Here is a 13,912-nt window from a genome sequence, read left to right on the forward strand (position 1 = left end):
CACAATATCAAAATTTTCTTATTTTCTGTTCTTTAGTTAAATATTCAACAAATTTTAAAAAGTCTAAAACGTCAGTTAGACGCAAAATTACAAATAAAATTTCATGAATTTTATCTTTTTAAGAGAGAGAGAGAATTTATTTTTTATAATAAAATAATAAAATGAAAAATATTGGAAAAAAAAAGTTTACAGAAATTTATGAATCCCAACTTCAAAAAATTTGATTCTATAAATCAATAAATTTGCCAGTTGAATGCTCAGTAGTCTCTTCTAAATTATCTCTAATGTGTTGCTTTTCAAATTACAATGGTGTTTTATTATTTTTATAAAAAAGTTGATTGAATTTTTTTTATGGAATTAAAATTGTTTACTAAAAATTCCTAGTAATCATTTTCCAAAATTAAACAAAAGAAACAGCCCATACAAAAAAGCCCAAGTGGAGACAAAACAAACGATGCAAAGCCCACTATCAAAAACCCACAAAGAATGGGCCTAAATAAATAACCATCAAAGAGTATCAAGTAAAATCAGGCCCAAAAACCAAAAACAAAAGACTATAAAAGTAAACAACATAATGGAGCACCAAACAGATTAAATGTCAAAAAATTATTTACAATTTTTACTATTCCACTTTATTTATTTTTGCAGTTCTATACTAGTCTACAAAGAAGACATGAGCAGGTAAAGATCATAATATCAAAATTTTCTAACTTAATATACTTTAGTTAAATATTCAACGAAGTTTAAAACGTTTAAAAAGTCAATTAGAGGAAACACTACAAATAAAATGTTGGGAAAATAGATTCTTCAAAAATATAATAATCGCATGATAAATATTTATATGCATGCACCGCTTGGATCGATGAGAAAGCATTAACATTTATATGGAGTTGAGAATAACTTTAAAACTTACCTGATGGTGATGACTACTTGGGAGAAATCATTGGTGCGGTCATTTAAGTTTTAAAAAAAGTTGTTTGGCGGCTTCGTCTTCCCATTGCAATTGATCCAACCAATCATATTCTCCCATGAAGGTCTTAAGATTTTTCAATGCACTTTGAGAATTAAATGGAAGCTTCTTCAGATTGGGGCAGTTGTCTACTTCAATATACTTCAAACAAGGAAATTGTAATGGCATTCTACAAATACTCCTCATGTTGCTCAGACTTTGCAGCCGAAGAAGAATGAGACTAGAAAAAAGATTACTTTTAACTCTCTCTGAGTCAACATTCCCAAAGTCTTCTGTTATAACTTCCTCCAATGAATTACATTCCTGTAAATAAAGGAATTCAAGGTTTGGAGCATGTATAAGCCAATTTAAGTTAAATATAGTATCACACCCCCGAAGACCCAAACAGCGAAGGTTGATTGTACATTCGTGCCCCCAAGATGATACCCTTGGAATATTTTCTGCTTTAGAATCCTCTGATACTATGAGACCAACAACGTATAATAATTCAAGATGCTCCATGTTTACAAGTGATGAGAACAAGTCGTGGAGTGAGCTTGCATCAGGTTCAAATCCAACCACCAAATGATACATGCGCATTTGCAATTTTGAGGAGGTCAATATTTTTTGAAGAGAGGGGCGGCTATAGATAGAAATGCATATATCTTGAAGGTGGTCTAAGCCTTCTAACTCATCCAACAACATATTTTCATCAATCACTCCACCTCTAAGAAGTGATTCCAAACTAAAAACTTGAAGAGATGACAAACTGGGTATAACTTCCCTTGGCAATTCAAGGTGTTCATCAATTTCATCCAACAACAAGTTCCTCAACTTCTTCAAATTCTTCAACTTCTTTGGCATTTTTGCTATGCAAGTAAAGGATAGGTTCATATGTTCCAAGTTTATGAAGTCCCCGATTGTTGATGGCAGACTTCTGATTCCCCTATTACATGACAAGTCTAGCACTCTAATAGCACTTGGGAGGACAAATATCTCAGTCGGAAAGTCTTGTACCAGAGTATCCCGCAAAAGCATAGTGTTGAGATTAGGGCAATGAGGTTTTTGGGAGAAATTTTGAGTGATATCAACCTTGCCCCACAGAGATAACCTTTCTACCTCATTCCACTTGGCATGATTGTATGCTTCAAGGTCTCTAGTATTGGAACAATCTTTTACAAAGAATCTTGTCTTCTTCCCATGATCACATGCTATCCAAAGAGCCATGTCTCTTATCACATCGTGCATCTTAAGTTTATTTTCTTCATCACCATTTTCCAACAAGCAAGCATACTTCAAGCTTGATATTATATCTTCTCCTTCCTTACGTGCTTCATATATATTATCATTATATTCAGCCAAAAATCCCTCTGCTTTCCATAGTAAAATAAGCTCTTCTTTTTCAATTTCATAATCCTCAGGGAATAGAACACAATACAACAAACAATTTTTGTGGGTATCACTTGGCAATCTATCATAACTAAATCCAAGCATGTGATAGACATCGTCAGCCATACTTGAGACCATTGAGGGATGACTCCTCAAAACTTCCATGGCACGCTTCCATTCTTTGGGATTCACCTTATTAGCCATGGCACGCCCAACATAACAAAAAGCAAGTAGCAACCCTTTACACTCATCCACCACTTGTTTTGCAAGATTTAATATATGATGTCCTTCAAGAGTAGTTTCACCCACTTTTTTTTTGAATAACTCAAATGCCTTATCTGGTGCGAGGCAATTTACCCTTATGATTCTTTGTGCATCCATTTGGCCACATACCTTTACGGACCAAGTAGTGAATATTATCTTACATTTAGGATAATTATTAGGGGAAGGAACCCCTAATTTCAACAGATCAATTCTTTCCCGCACATCATCTAATAACAACACAAAGTTTTTCTTCTTTAAGGAACTGTACAAAAAAAGAGCTTTACCATCCATCGTCCATTCATCCCAATTATCATCTTGGACACGTAATTTCTTTCAAATGCCTTCTTGAATTTTTCTTGGATCTGCATCTTTAGACGCCACAACCTAGATAATTACACTTTGTGTTTTTGTTGAAAGGAACTCATTATTGAATTTTCTAAGTAAAGTGGTTTTGCCCACCCCACCCATTCCATACAAGCCAATGATGCCCACTTGATTGTTCTCAAAACACGAACGTAGCTCCTCAAATGTTGACTCTATACCCACAGCCTTATCCACAGGAAGTTCATCAAACCGATCATGAGCAAATTTCTCTGCTACAACACCAAATTGCCCTTTGCTTATAATATCATCGACGTCATTCAACTTCTTGGTAACCACCTTATGGGGCTTGTATCTAGCTCGACAATTCTTGGGACAGCGACCTCCAAAGCACTTAGATTGCATTGCTTGATCACCTTCACGCAGAATGGTCTGGACTTCTTCTAGAAGGTCTTCAACTTTGCCCATCCAATTCTTTACCACATTCAAAACCATTAGCTCCAGATCTGGATCTTGTTGTGCTGTTTCTACCTTCATCTTGACGTCAAGGTACATGCTATTGAGTTGATTTGAAGCATTTCTCAAAGAGTTGAGCTCCTCTCCAGGCTTGCGTATTGATTCTACTCGTTTGGCGCAATAACCATACAAACAAGTTATGATCTCGAAGACCGGAGTAATGAAGTCAGCCATGTTTTTGTTGGATGCACCAAATTGAAGAAGTACTAAAGATCGAAATTGAGAAGGAGAATATAGAAATGCGACGAGTAATGTTTAGGGTTGGCGCAGAGAAATGTTTGACTATATCCTGTGAGATTAGTTCCACTATTATGTTTTATTTTTCACAATTAAATTGGAAGCCCCAACCATAGAAAAATTACGGTAATTTACATTACTTACAAATTATACAAAATAGTTTTGCCATAATTTTCTAAAACACCGCTACATAACTTCTATCAATTTTATTTGAATTGATGGTTAGCCTTACTTGTAAAAGAAAATCATATTTCTATATATAAAATTAATTGATCATTCAATTACTTTTATGAAATTGAATATATATAGATATATTAAATCTAATTCTCCTAAATCATAATTATTTGTAGTTGACGCAAGAAATTGAAAGTATGTTACACTTGTTCATAATTTATATATATATATATATAATATGATTTCATTCAATTATTTTTATATTTTATATTGATAATTCACTTTTGACAATATTATTTTAATATTATTCTCATTATTATCAATAAATTAAAGATTTAACCAGAATGTGTGTGTGTGTAACCAACAATTACATCACAAAAAACCGAGACTGAAGCAAAGCATAGTTCTTTTTTCTCCTCTCTCAGTAACGCAAAGCATATTTCTTCATTAAAAGAATTAAATATGTTGCTTTAGCATCTTTTCATTTATTGAACAAAACATATTCGCTTTTATGCTCGCTTCATTGTCGCTCCCTTGCTTTATTCTTTGCTGCTGCTGCTTCTCGTGTTTTTTATTTTTTGGGTGAGCTTTATTCCTTACTTTTATTTTTTAATTGCTTAAATGTATCCTTCTATTAAAAGTAATCATGATCAAGGTACCATCGGGTATAGAATGTAAGCATACCTTCTAAAGAGAATCCAAAGTTTAGTTCCTCACGTTGTCAGTAACTAGATCATTTCACTGAATCCAATCCTACTTGATTTCTTACTTTTGCTATTACTATTTGCCAGTAGCAAGAAAGAATACAAAGTAAGGACTAATATATGAAGGATGGTTTGTTTTAAAAAAATTACTTTAAGGTTCCTCATAACATATAAATACTTCAAGCTTTGTTGACAACTTAATAGAAAATGAAAACTAAATAAAGTTGTGATGGACAAATAATGCATGGGTTTAAAAATGCTTAACATTTCATTGTATTTCTTGCGTTTTAGGTATTTTTCTAGTTATATTTTGTTTGTTTCAAAAGGACTCAATTTTAATGTATACAAAAAAGTTCCCTCTGTGCTAGGTGCGTGTGGGTGAGAGTTCTCTCCGTGCTCTGGCACGTGTGAGTGTTAGTTGAGTGCAACAGTTTTTTGGCGGGAAAGTGGTGGTGGAGCGAGCCGGTGATCGGAGGCATAGCAGTAACTGGTGTCTATCTGTGGTAGAGGTGAGTGACGACGACGATGACGGCATCGTCGTCAGTTGTCAATGATGATCTGGATAACATTGTTGTTGAGCCATTGATATGGAGTTTTGAGGATTCGTCGAGAACCTTGATTGGAAAGATTATCTCAGATAAGGAGATTAATAAACCAACGGTGGAATCGGTGGTAAGGAAAGCTTGGAATATGTCGTCTGGTTTAGATGTTGTTAATATTAAGAAGAACGCTTTTCTTTTCAAATTCACTGATGAAGTGGAATGCAATCGAATCCTAAGAGGGCGACCATGGCCTATTAATGGTCACTTATTGAATCTTCAAGAGCGGAAGAGGTACATGTTAGTTGAGAGTTACGATTTTGGTTTTTTACCTTGTTAGATTCAGATTCATAATATGCCGCTAGAAGCTATGTATCTTAAGAATGCAATTTGTATTAGTTGGCGTGTGGGTGAAGTGGTGATGGCAGAGGATCCAAGATATAATGGCAGATTGTTAAGAAGTTATTTACAGGTGCGAGTGATTTTGGATCTGAGGAAGCCTCTTATGACTGGTTTTTGGATTCTTAAGCCTAATAATGATCGGGCTTGGGCATTTGTGAGGTTTGAGAAGTTATAGAGCTTTTGTTTTTATTGAGGTAAAATTGGCCATGATTTTCGAGGTTATGGTGTAGAGAGGTTAATGTCAATTATTAATCCTCATGAACCTAGATATAGAGCTTGGCTTTCTACTAGTCAAGTAAGGACTTGGGAGGAAGCTCTAAATGTAGTTAAGGATGGTTGGTCAGAAATTAATTTGAAGTGGTAGAGACAAATGAAAAGAAGATCCAAGGATGATGGTGGGAGTGAGGTTAGTCTTCGAAATCCTTTTTTTTTTGTTATAAATGATGATATATTTGTTATAAAATCTAAAAATAGATCAGTAGAGCAGCATCAGATGGGACGAAGTAGAAATGCTATGTTAGATGAGAATTCTGATCCAGATGAGACATTTTGGTGTGAGTCTTGTGGTTTGAAGGGAGACTGTCCTCAAAGTGCACATTGCAATTATCCTGGGTTACTAGATACCGGAACTCATGATGTTAGTCCTAGTTGTACTAATGCTTCTAAGAAGTTGCATCGTCAGGAGGTGGTGGAAGATTCTAGAGTAGCTCAGAATTTGGATTCTACTCCGGAGTTGATTAATCCTCTGTATGATGATTTGGCTATGAAGACAATTGTTCCTTATGTTGGTAAGGAGATAGTGGAGGTGGCTGATTGTATTAGTAAGCTACAGTTGAAAAGGAATGCTGATGATTTGGTTGAAGCTGAGTGTAGTAAAAGGAGAAAGGTTATGGTAGATGTATAGAATTCAAAGCCATCTATTTCTTCTTATGCTGAAAATTTGAGGAAAACTAAAGCTAGGATGAGGAGGAGCATGTTGAAAAAAGAGCGAAGAGGTAGAATGGATGATTGTGAAGTGGCTGAGTGCTTACCTCAAGCTCAGGATTCTGGGAATGATGGTCATATTGGTTTTGTTATTGGTGCAAGTAGCAAAAAAGGAAGGAAGTTGGTGAAAACTGAAGGCATGGGTGGCTGGCCTGTAACAGCCCCTATAATGCCATGAGGTTAATTTCTTGGAATTGTCAAGGTTTAGGTAGATCCTTGACGGTCAATAACTTGAGGGATTTGGTGTGGAGATATAATCCCTTTATTATCTACCTTATGGAAACTAAGATGAAAAGGAGGACAGCTGTGAGAATTATGAGAAGATGTGGGATGGTTAATGATATGTATATTGAACCTAAGGGACTTTCTAGAGGTTTGGCTATTTGGTGGAATAATGATGTGGTTTTGAATGTTATTTTCAGTTCTAAGAATTTGGTACATGTTGATTTAACTACTGTCGAGGATAATGTGCCTCAGTTTATTACTTTTATCTATGGTTCACCAGAGGAAAGGGAAAGGAATGTGGTGTGGAATCAATTAAGGAGATTAGCTATTGGTGTGACTGGTTCTTGGCTGGTAGTTAGTGATTTTAATGACTTGTTAAGTCAATTTGAGAAGGAGGGAGGTAGGCCAAGGGCTTTGAGAAGAATTCTGAATTTTCAGAGTCTTTCATCTGACTGCAATATTATGGATCTAGAGTTTAAAGGCTCTAAATTCACATGGTGCAATGGGAGGTAAGGGGAGGCTTTTGTAAGGGAAAGGATTGATAGGGCTCTTGGTAATGTGGAGTTTAGAGAATTTTTTGAGAAAGCTATGGTGTTTCATACAAAACCTAATGGTTCAGATCATCATGTAATTGCTGTGGATTGTTGTTATTATGATGAAAAACACCATGAGCTTTTAAATTTGAGCTAAACTGGATCACTTATGCTGATTACAATAGAGTTGTGAGGGATGGGTGGAACAGTGTGAATGGTATTATGGATTCTGGGTTTTGTGACTTAGTGAGAAGGCTGATTGCTTGCAAAGAGGCTCTGGTTAAGTGGAGTAGGCTTGTTTTTCCTAATAACAAGAGGCTGATTGATGAATTAAGAAGGAAATTGACTAACTATCTAAATGAGCCTTTAACTGAAGCAAGCGTGAAGGAGGTAGAGGAGATTATGGGTGAAATTGAAGCTGCTTGGTATAGAGAAGAAGTTTACTGGTGGCAAAGATCCAGAATTAGCTGGTTGAATTTTGGTGATAGGAATACAAGGTTCTTTCACAATACGGTTATACAGAGAAGGTAAAGAAATAAGGTTTTGAAGTTGAAAAATGAGGCTAGTCAATGGATAAAGGATAGAAAGGAGATTGATGATGCTTTCTCTAGATTTTATAAGTCTCTCTTTACTGCTTCTGATAGTCAAAATTTAGATGAAGTGCTGTGATATGTCAAGGAAGTTGTATCTAATGATGATAATAGAAGATTGACATATGCAGTGATTGAATATGAAATTGAGGAAGCAGTATTCAGTTTGAGTTCTAATAAAGCCCCTGGTCCTAATGAATTTTCTACTTTATTTTATCAATCTTCTTGGCCTGAAGTGAGGAAGGAAGTCTGCAAGATGGTAATGGATTTTTTAGTAACAAGGATGGTCTTGATGTTATTAATGCTACTAATGTTGTTCTTATTCTTAAGGTTGACAAACTTGAGGATGTTGGTCATTTTAGACCTATTGGTCTTTGCAATGTTTCTTATAAGATCATTGCTAAAATCTTGACTAGTAGAATGAGTTATTAATGGATAAAATAATTTCTGCCTTTCAAAGGGCCTTTATTGTTGGTCGTTTAATTCAAGACAATGTTATTATAGCTTATGAAGCCTTCCATTATTTGAGGAATAAGAAGGATGGTGGTAAATGGGAGTTTGCTTTGAAGATTGATATGAATAAAGCATATGATAAAGTGGAATGGGATGTTTTAAAGGTTGTAATGTTGAAAATGGGGTTTTGTGAAAGTTGGGTTGCATGGTTGATGAAGTACATTACCTCTGTTCAGTTTTATCTTCAAGTTTCTAGTAGAGAGGTTGCTTGCTTTGATCCTGGATGTGGTGTGAGGCAAGGAGATCTATTATCTCCTTATCTCTTTATTATTGCTGTTGAAGTGCTTTCTTTAATGATTTAGTATCATGTGGAAAAGAATGAGTTAAGGGGCATTAAACTTGCACGTGGAGCTCCAATCTTGTCACATTGTCTTTTTGCGGATGATGCTTTGCTCTTTTTGAATACTAATAAAATTAATTGTCAGGTTATTAAGAGGATTTTGGAGACTTATTGTATAGCTTCTAGGCAGAAAATCAATTATGATAAGTCATGCTTGTTCTTTTCAAAAAATACCTCACATGACAAGAGAGTGGAAGTGTCTAAATTGATGGGAGTTCAGTTTTCTGACCAACCTGGAAAATACCTCAGCTTGCCAATTGTTTAGGGAAGATCAAAGGCGGCTGCACTTGCTTTTGTAAAGGACAAAATTGGTTTGAAGTTATAGGGCTAGAGACAAAAAATGCTAACTTTTGTTGGGAAAGAAGTGCTGATTAAAGCTATGGCAAATTCTATCCTAATTTATCCTATGACTTGCTTTTCTTTTCCTAAGAAAGCTTGTAAGGATATTGACAGGTTAATTGTTGACTTTTGGTGGTGTAAGGGTGGTGGAGGGAGGTATTCATTGGAAAAATTGGATTTCTCTTGCTAGTCCTAAAGCTGATGGGGGAATGGGGTTTAGAGATTTGAAGTGCTTTAATAAGGCTTTACTTGCCAAGACAGTGTGGAGAATTCTGATTAGCCCTAATGATATATGATGTAAGTTGTTGAAAAGCATTTATATTTTCAAGTGTGATTTTTGGCAAGCTAAGAAGGGTGGAAGGGCTTCTTGGTGTTGGTCCAGTATACTCGAAGGTAGGGATTTATTGAAGGAGGAATTTTGTTGGAAAATTGGTGATGGTATGAGTGTAAGGGTTTTGGAAAGCTATTGGATCCCTAGACTTGTGTCTCATAGACTGAAGGCTGATGCAAGGAATGATGAAGAGAGGAAGTTGAGGGTCTCTAACCTCATTTGTGATGGGAGGTGAAAACTTGATGCCATTAAAGATAGAATTTTTGACAGGGAGAAAGGAGCTATTATGAAGATTCCTCTTCCTTCTAGATATTCTGTTGATTCTTGTATTTGGTTGGCTAACAAAGATGGTGGTTATACTGTGAAATCAGGTTATATGGTGGCTAAGAGGGAAGTTGAGGACATATTTGCCAAGTCTGATATGGGTCGTAGTTGTTCTTATCAGATTTCATCAAAATTATGGAAGGCTATTTGGAAGATTTCCATTACATCTAAGGTTCAACATTTCTTATGGAGGGTTTTTAATAGAGCACTTGCTGTAAAAAGTGCGTTGTATAAGAGGAAGTGTGTTAGGGATCCTATATGTCCAGTTTGTGGGGAAGAAGTTGAATTAGTAGAGCACTTACTCTTCTTATTTCCTTGGGTGAAGAAATGTTTGGTTTGGATGCTCTTTGGGTATCCATTTCAATAATGAAAGGGTAGTTGTTGTAGAGAAGTGGCTTGAAGAAATGTTGATTGACTGCAAAAGCATTGATGAATATGGTAAATCTATGTTGGTTACCATGTGTTGGTGGATTTAGAAAAGTAGATGTAATTGGGTGTTTAATGATGAGAAGGTTAATGCTAAGAGGGTGATTAATTTAGTGCATGCACAAACTAAGGAATTTTGGAAAGTTAAGGAAGCGAAGAGGAAATCTGATAGGAAATTAGTTCTTGTCAATTCTGCTTGTTCTAAAAAGTAGATAGATCCGGAGGAAGGGTGTGTTAAAATGAACTGTGATGGTTCATTTGATATGGGTTCTAAGAAGGCGAGAATTGGGGTTATTTGTAGGGCAATGATGGTGTGTTTTTTAGGGGCTTTGCCAAGTCAGTTGTTGCTAATTCTTCCTTTATGGCTGAAGGTTTGGCATTGACAGAGGCTATGTTATTGAGAGAACGGTTTGTTGAGGTTCATGTTTGTTTTGAGGTTGACTGTGAAGTGCTGTACAAGGCTGTGATGCAAGGATCTACTCAAGGGTGTAACTGGCAGTGTAAAGATTTGCTGCATGATCTCTTTGACCTAAAGCGTATTATGCAAGATGTTTCTTTCTCCTTGGTTTCTATACTAGGAAATAGAGCTGCAGATTTTTTAGCAGTTGGTGGAAAAAAGAGGATGTTCCAAGCTACTTGGCTGGAGTCTGCACTATCCTTTTTGTTCAATATCCTGCATAATGATACTGATGGGATTGAAAGTTCCAGATTCATGAAAGTAGGTATTGGTTAATTTTAGTTTGTTTTGTTCTTAGCTTGTTTTGTTATATTTGTATTCTATGTGTAATTTTTGATTGGTTATAAATAGAATTGTCTCGTATTTGGCCCCAAAAAAAGACTCAATTTTTATTTAATGAGAATGAAATGGTTTTTAGCAAAATACAAAATAGACAGATCTTTATTTGCAAGTTTTCTTGGAGAAAATTTAAATTTAAAAGGAAATTGAAAAAGAAATTTGCTAAATCTGAACAAATATATATATAAAAATCTAGATAAACATTATACGCGCACTCTTGTTAAGCACTTTAAAAAGGCAATTAAACAAGGGTAATAGGGATTTTCATTTGAGAGAATCTCATCCAGAGCCCCCAAGGAAAAAAAAAAGAGAAAATTGCATTTAGATACCACAAAAAAAAGTTTATTACCCCGAATAAATTTCACAAAATACTCTTGAATCCTAAATCATGTGCATTAACAACTTGATTGGGCATTGACAATTGAGCAATGATAATTTACAATTTATAAAGGAAAATGATAACTTATTATAGCAAGTTGTAAATAATCGTTGCTCAGTTGTCCATGCTCTTAGTCAAGTTATCAATGAGTATGATTTGAGACTTGAAAGTATTTTGTAAAATTTATGGAATCTCTCGATAATAAATTTTTTTCTGTGGGACCTGAATGTATTTTTTTCAAAAAAAAAAAGAAGAAGCACTTATGGCCTAATGTGTTTTGAAATTAGTTTGCAAGACCAAAGGTCTTTTTTGCAAAAATGTTTTAGAGTGAAAGGACATAATTGCCTTAGTGAGAAAAGACAACCAGTATAAGTTTAAATTTTTATAACTACATGTTCATGAATTTACAATTTTATATTCACATATTAATAAGTAATTATTCATTGAAAGTGAAATTTTTGTTTAGAGTTGACAAGTTTGTCTTGACCAAATTTAATAAATTTATGATTTAAAGTTTGAATATTTATAGGTACATGTACATTTATTCACAAGTCAAAGTATAGCATTTATGACTTCATATATTCAAAATTAAAGTTCATCATGACAGCAAGTTCATATTTTTACAACTAGATATTCACAAGTTCACAACTTTAGATTTACATATTAATAAATAATTGTCCATTGGTAGTGAAATTCTTCTTTAGGGTTGACAAGTTCCTTTTGGCTAACTTAATAAATTTATAACTTACAGTTTGAATATTTACAAATACATGTTTTTTTACTCACAAGTCAAAGTACATAATTTATTACTTTATATATTCAAAACTAAAGTTCATCATTACAGCAAGTTCAAATTTTTACAATTAGATGTTCATAAATTTATAATTTTAAATTCATATATTAAAAAATAATTGTTCATTGGTAGTAAATCTAAAGTTCTTTTTTTTCATTAAGGAAAATTTTATTTTTTCTTCCTAAAATATACTCCTTTTGGTCCTATTTATAAATTATTTATACAAATCTCATTAATATCAATACAACAAAAGTACAAAAAATAAAATTTAATAAAATTACAAATATTACTCTCAAAAAGTAAATAAACTATATAATATTATTTTTTTATTTTTTTCTCTTACTTTTTAAGAATAGTTTAGATATTTTATTTAAAATAAAATATTACTATCAATTTAATAATTTATAAAGTGAATTATTTTATCCTTTTAAAAGGTGATTAATAAAGTGAACTGAGGGAATATTTAAAAAAAAAGCATTTGACATTGCAAAATTATTTTAGAATAATATAATTTTTTATTTTTTGGCAGGCATAGATGAGATTCTCCCTTTTTGAGGAAAATCCCCACTCCTCACGCTGAGCCTAGATCCATCCCTAAATATAGGTCAGCTTGAATAATCCTAAACATGAAGAACGGGATTAGCTGCAACTATTACCATACTTTTTTTTTTTTTTTAATATATGCTGGTGAATCAGGTATGATGATCTTTATAAACTAATTTTATAATTTTATATAGACAATTAAAATATTTATTATATTTAGCTAGATACTTTTCATTTGATTTATTTTATTTAAAAATGTTATAAATATTAAAATAACTAAAACATTATTTTACACTATTGTATTCTATGAAGTAACTAGATTTTTATACCAGTGCATCTACGTGGGATATTAGCCCTCAGTTTCAATACAAAAAAATAATGAAAAGGAGAAATTTTTTGATGAATTTCATTATTTTAAAAAGACTAAAACGCATAAAATTTCTCTCAACTTTAAAACAGTTGTACAAACACCTTTTACCTTTAAAAATTTAAAATTAACCCCTAACTTTTAATTTTATTTTTCAAATCCCCTATTGTTAATTATGTTATTTTTTCATGGGGGTTAAAATGTCATTCAACTAAAAAATATTATTAAACAAATATATTATATTGTATAACTATTTATGGTAAATTTCTTATATTTTTTGAATAATTAAGGCATTGATAACAAAAAAATATTGTTATCATTGTATAAAGTTTTAAATATTTATGTTTATATTAGTTTTATCCATTTTTTTGTTAATTTTATTTTTTTAAAAATATAAATTTTTATTTATATTCTCATATTAGATTAATGTAATGCACATGGCTAAAATATTTAAAATTTTAAATATTATCATGTTAGATTAATTTATATTTTAATACTAGAAAACTATGCACTATTGATAACCAAAAAAAAAGATAAAACTAACATAAAAGTAAATATTTAAAATTTTATATTATAAATATTATATTATGGATATCCATAACTCATAACCCTAAAAATTCCTTTATCTTTAATGTACTCATAAATGGCATGAAAGAAGTAGGGCTGCATAAAGGACTGGACGGCACTGGACTTCACCCTAACCCGAAGTCCGGTCTCTTTCATGAAAAAGACTGGGTTAGGCAACCCGTAGTCCAGTCTTGTCCAGTGATAACCTGAAGATTAACAGGACCGGACTTGGTCCATAGGACTGGAAGACTGGTCCTGTCAGTCCAGTACTCACTTAGCTTTTTTTCCCTCTTTTTATTCTATGAGAGGCAATAATCCATTCCAACATAATAAACTCAATTAAGATAGTAAAAATACTTATAATAAT

The 13,912-nt window shown here is 33.2% G+C and overlaps 1 pseudogene; it reads right to left on the reverse strand.

Annotated features, from left to right (window-relative positions):
* Positions 1-938: 938 nt before the first annotated feature.
* On the reverse strand, positions 939-3,613 carry LOC129286533 (probable disease resistance protein At5g63020; annotated as a pseudogene).
* Positions 3,614-13,912: the final 10,299 nt, after the last annotated feature.

Source organism: Prosopis cineraria, unplaced genomic scaffold (genome assembly GCF_029017545.1).
Source record: "Prosopis cineraria cultivar Desert tree isolate PC_DT_omini unplaced genomic scaffold, ASM2901754v1 PC11, whole genome shotgun sequence".
Classification (NCBI taxonomy): domain Eukaryota; kingdom Viridiplantae; phylum Streptophyta; class Magnoliopsida; order Fabales; family Fabaceae; genus Prosopis; species Prosopis cineraria.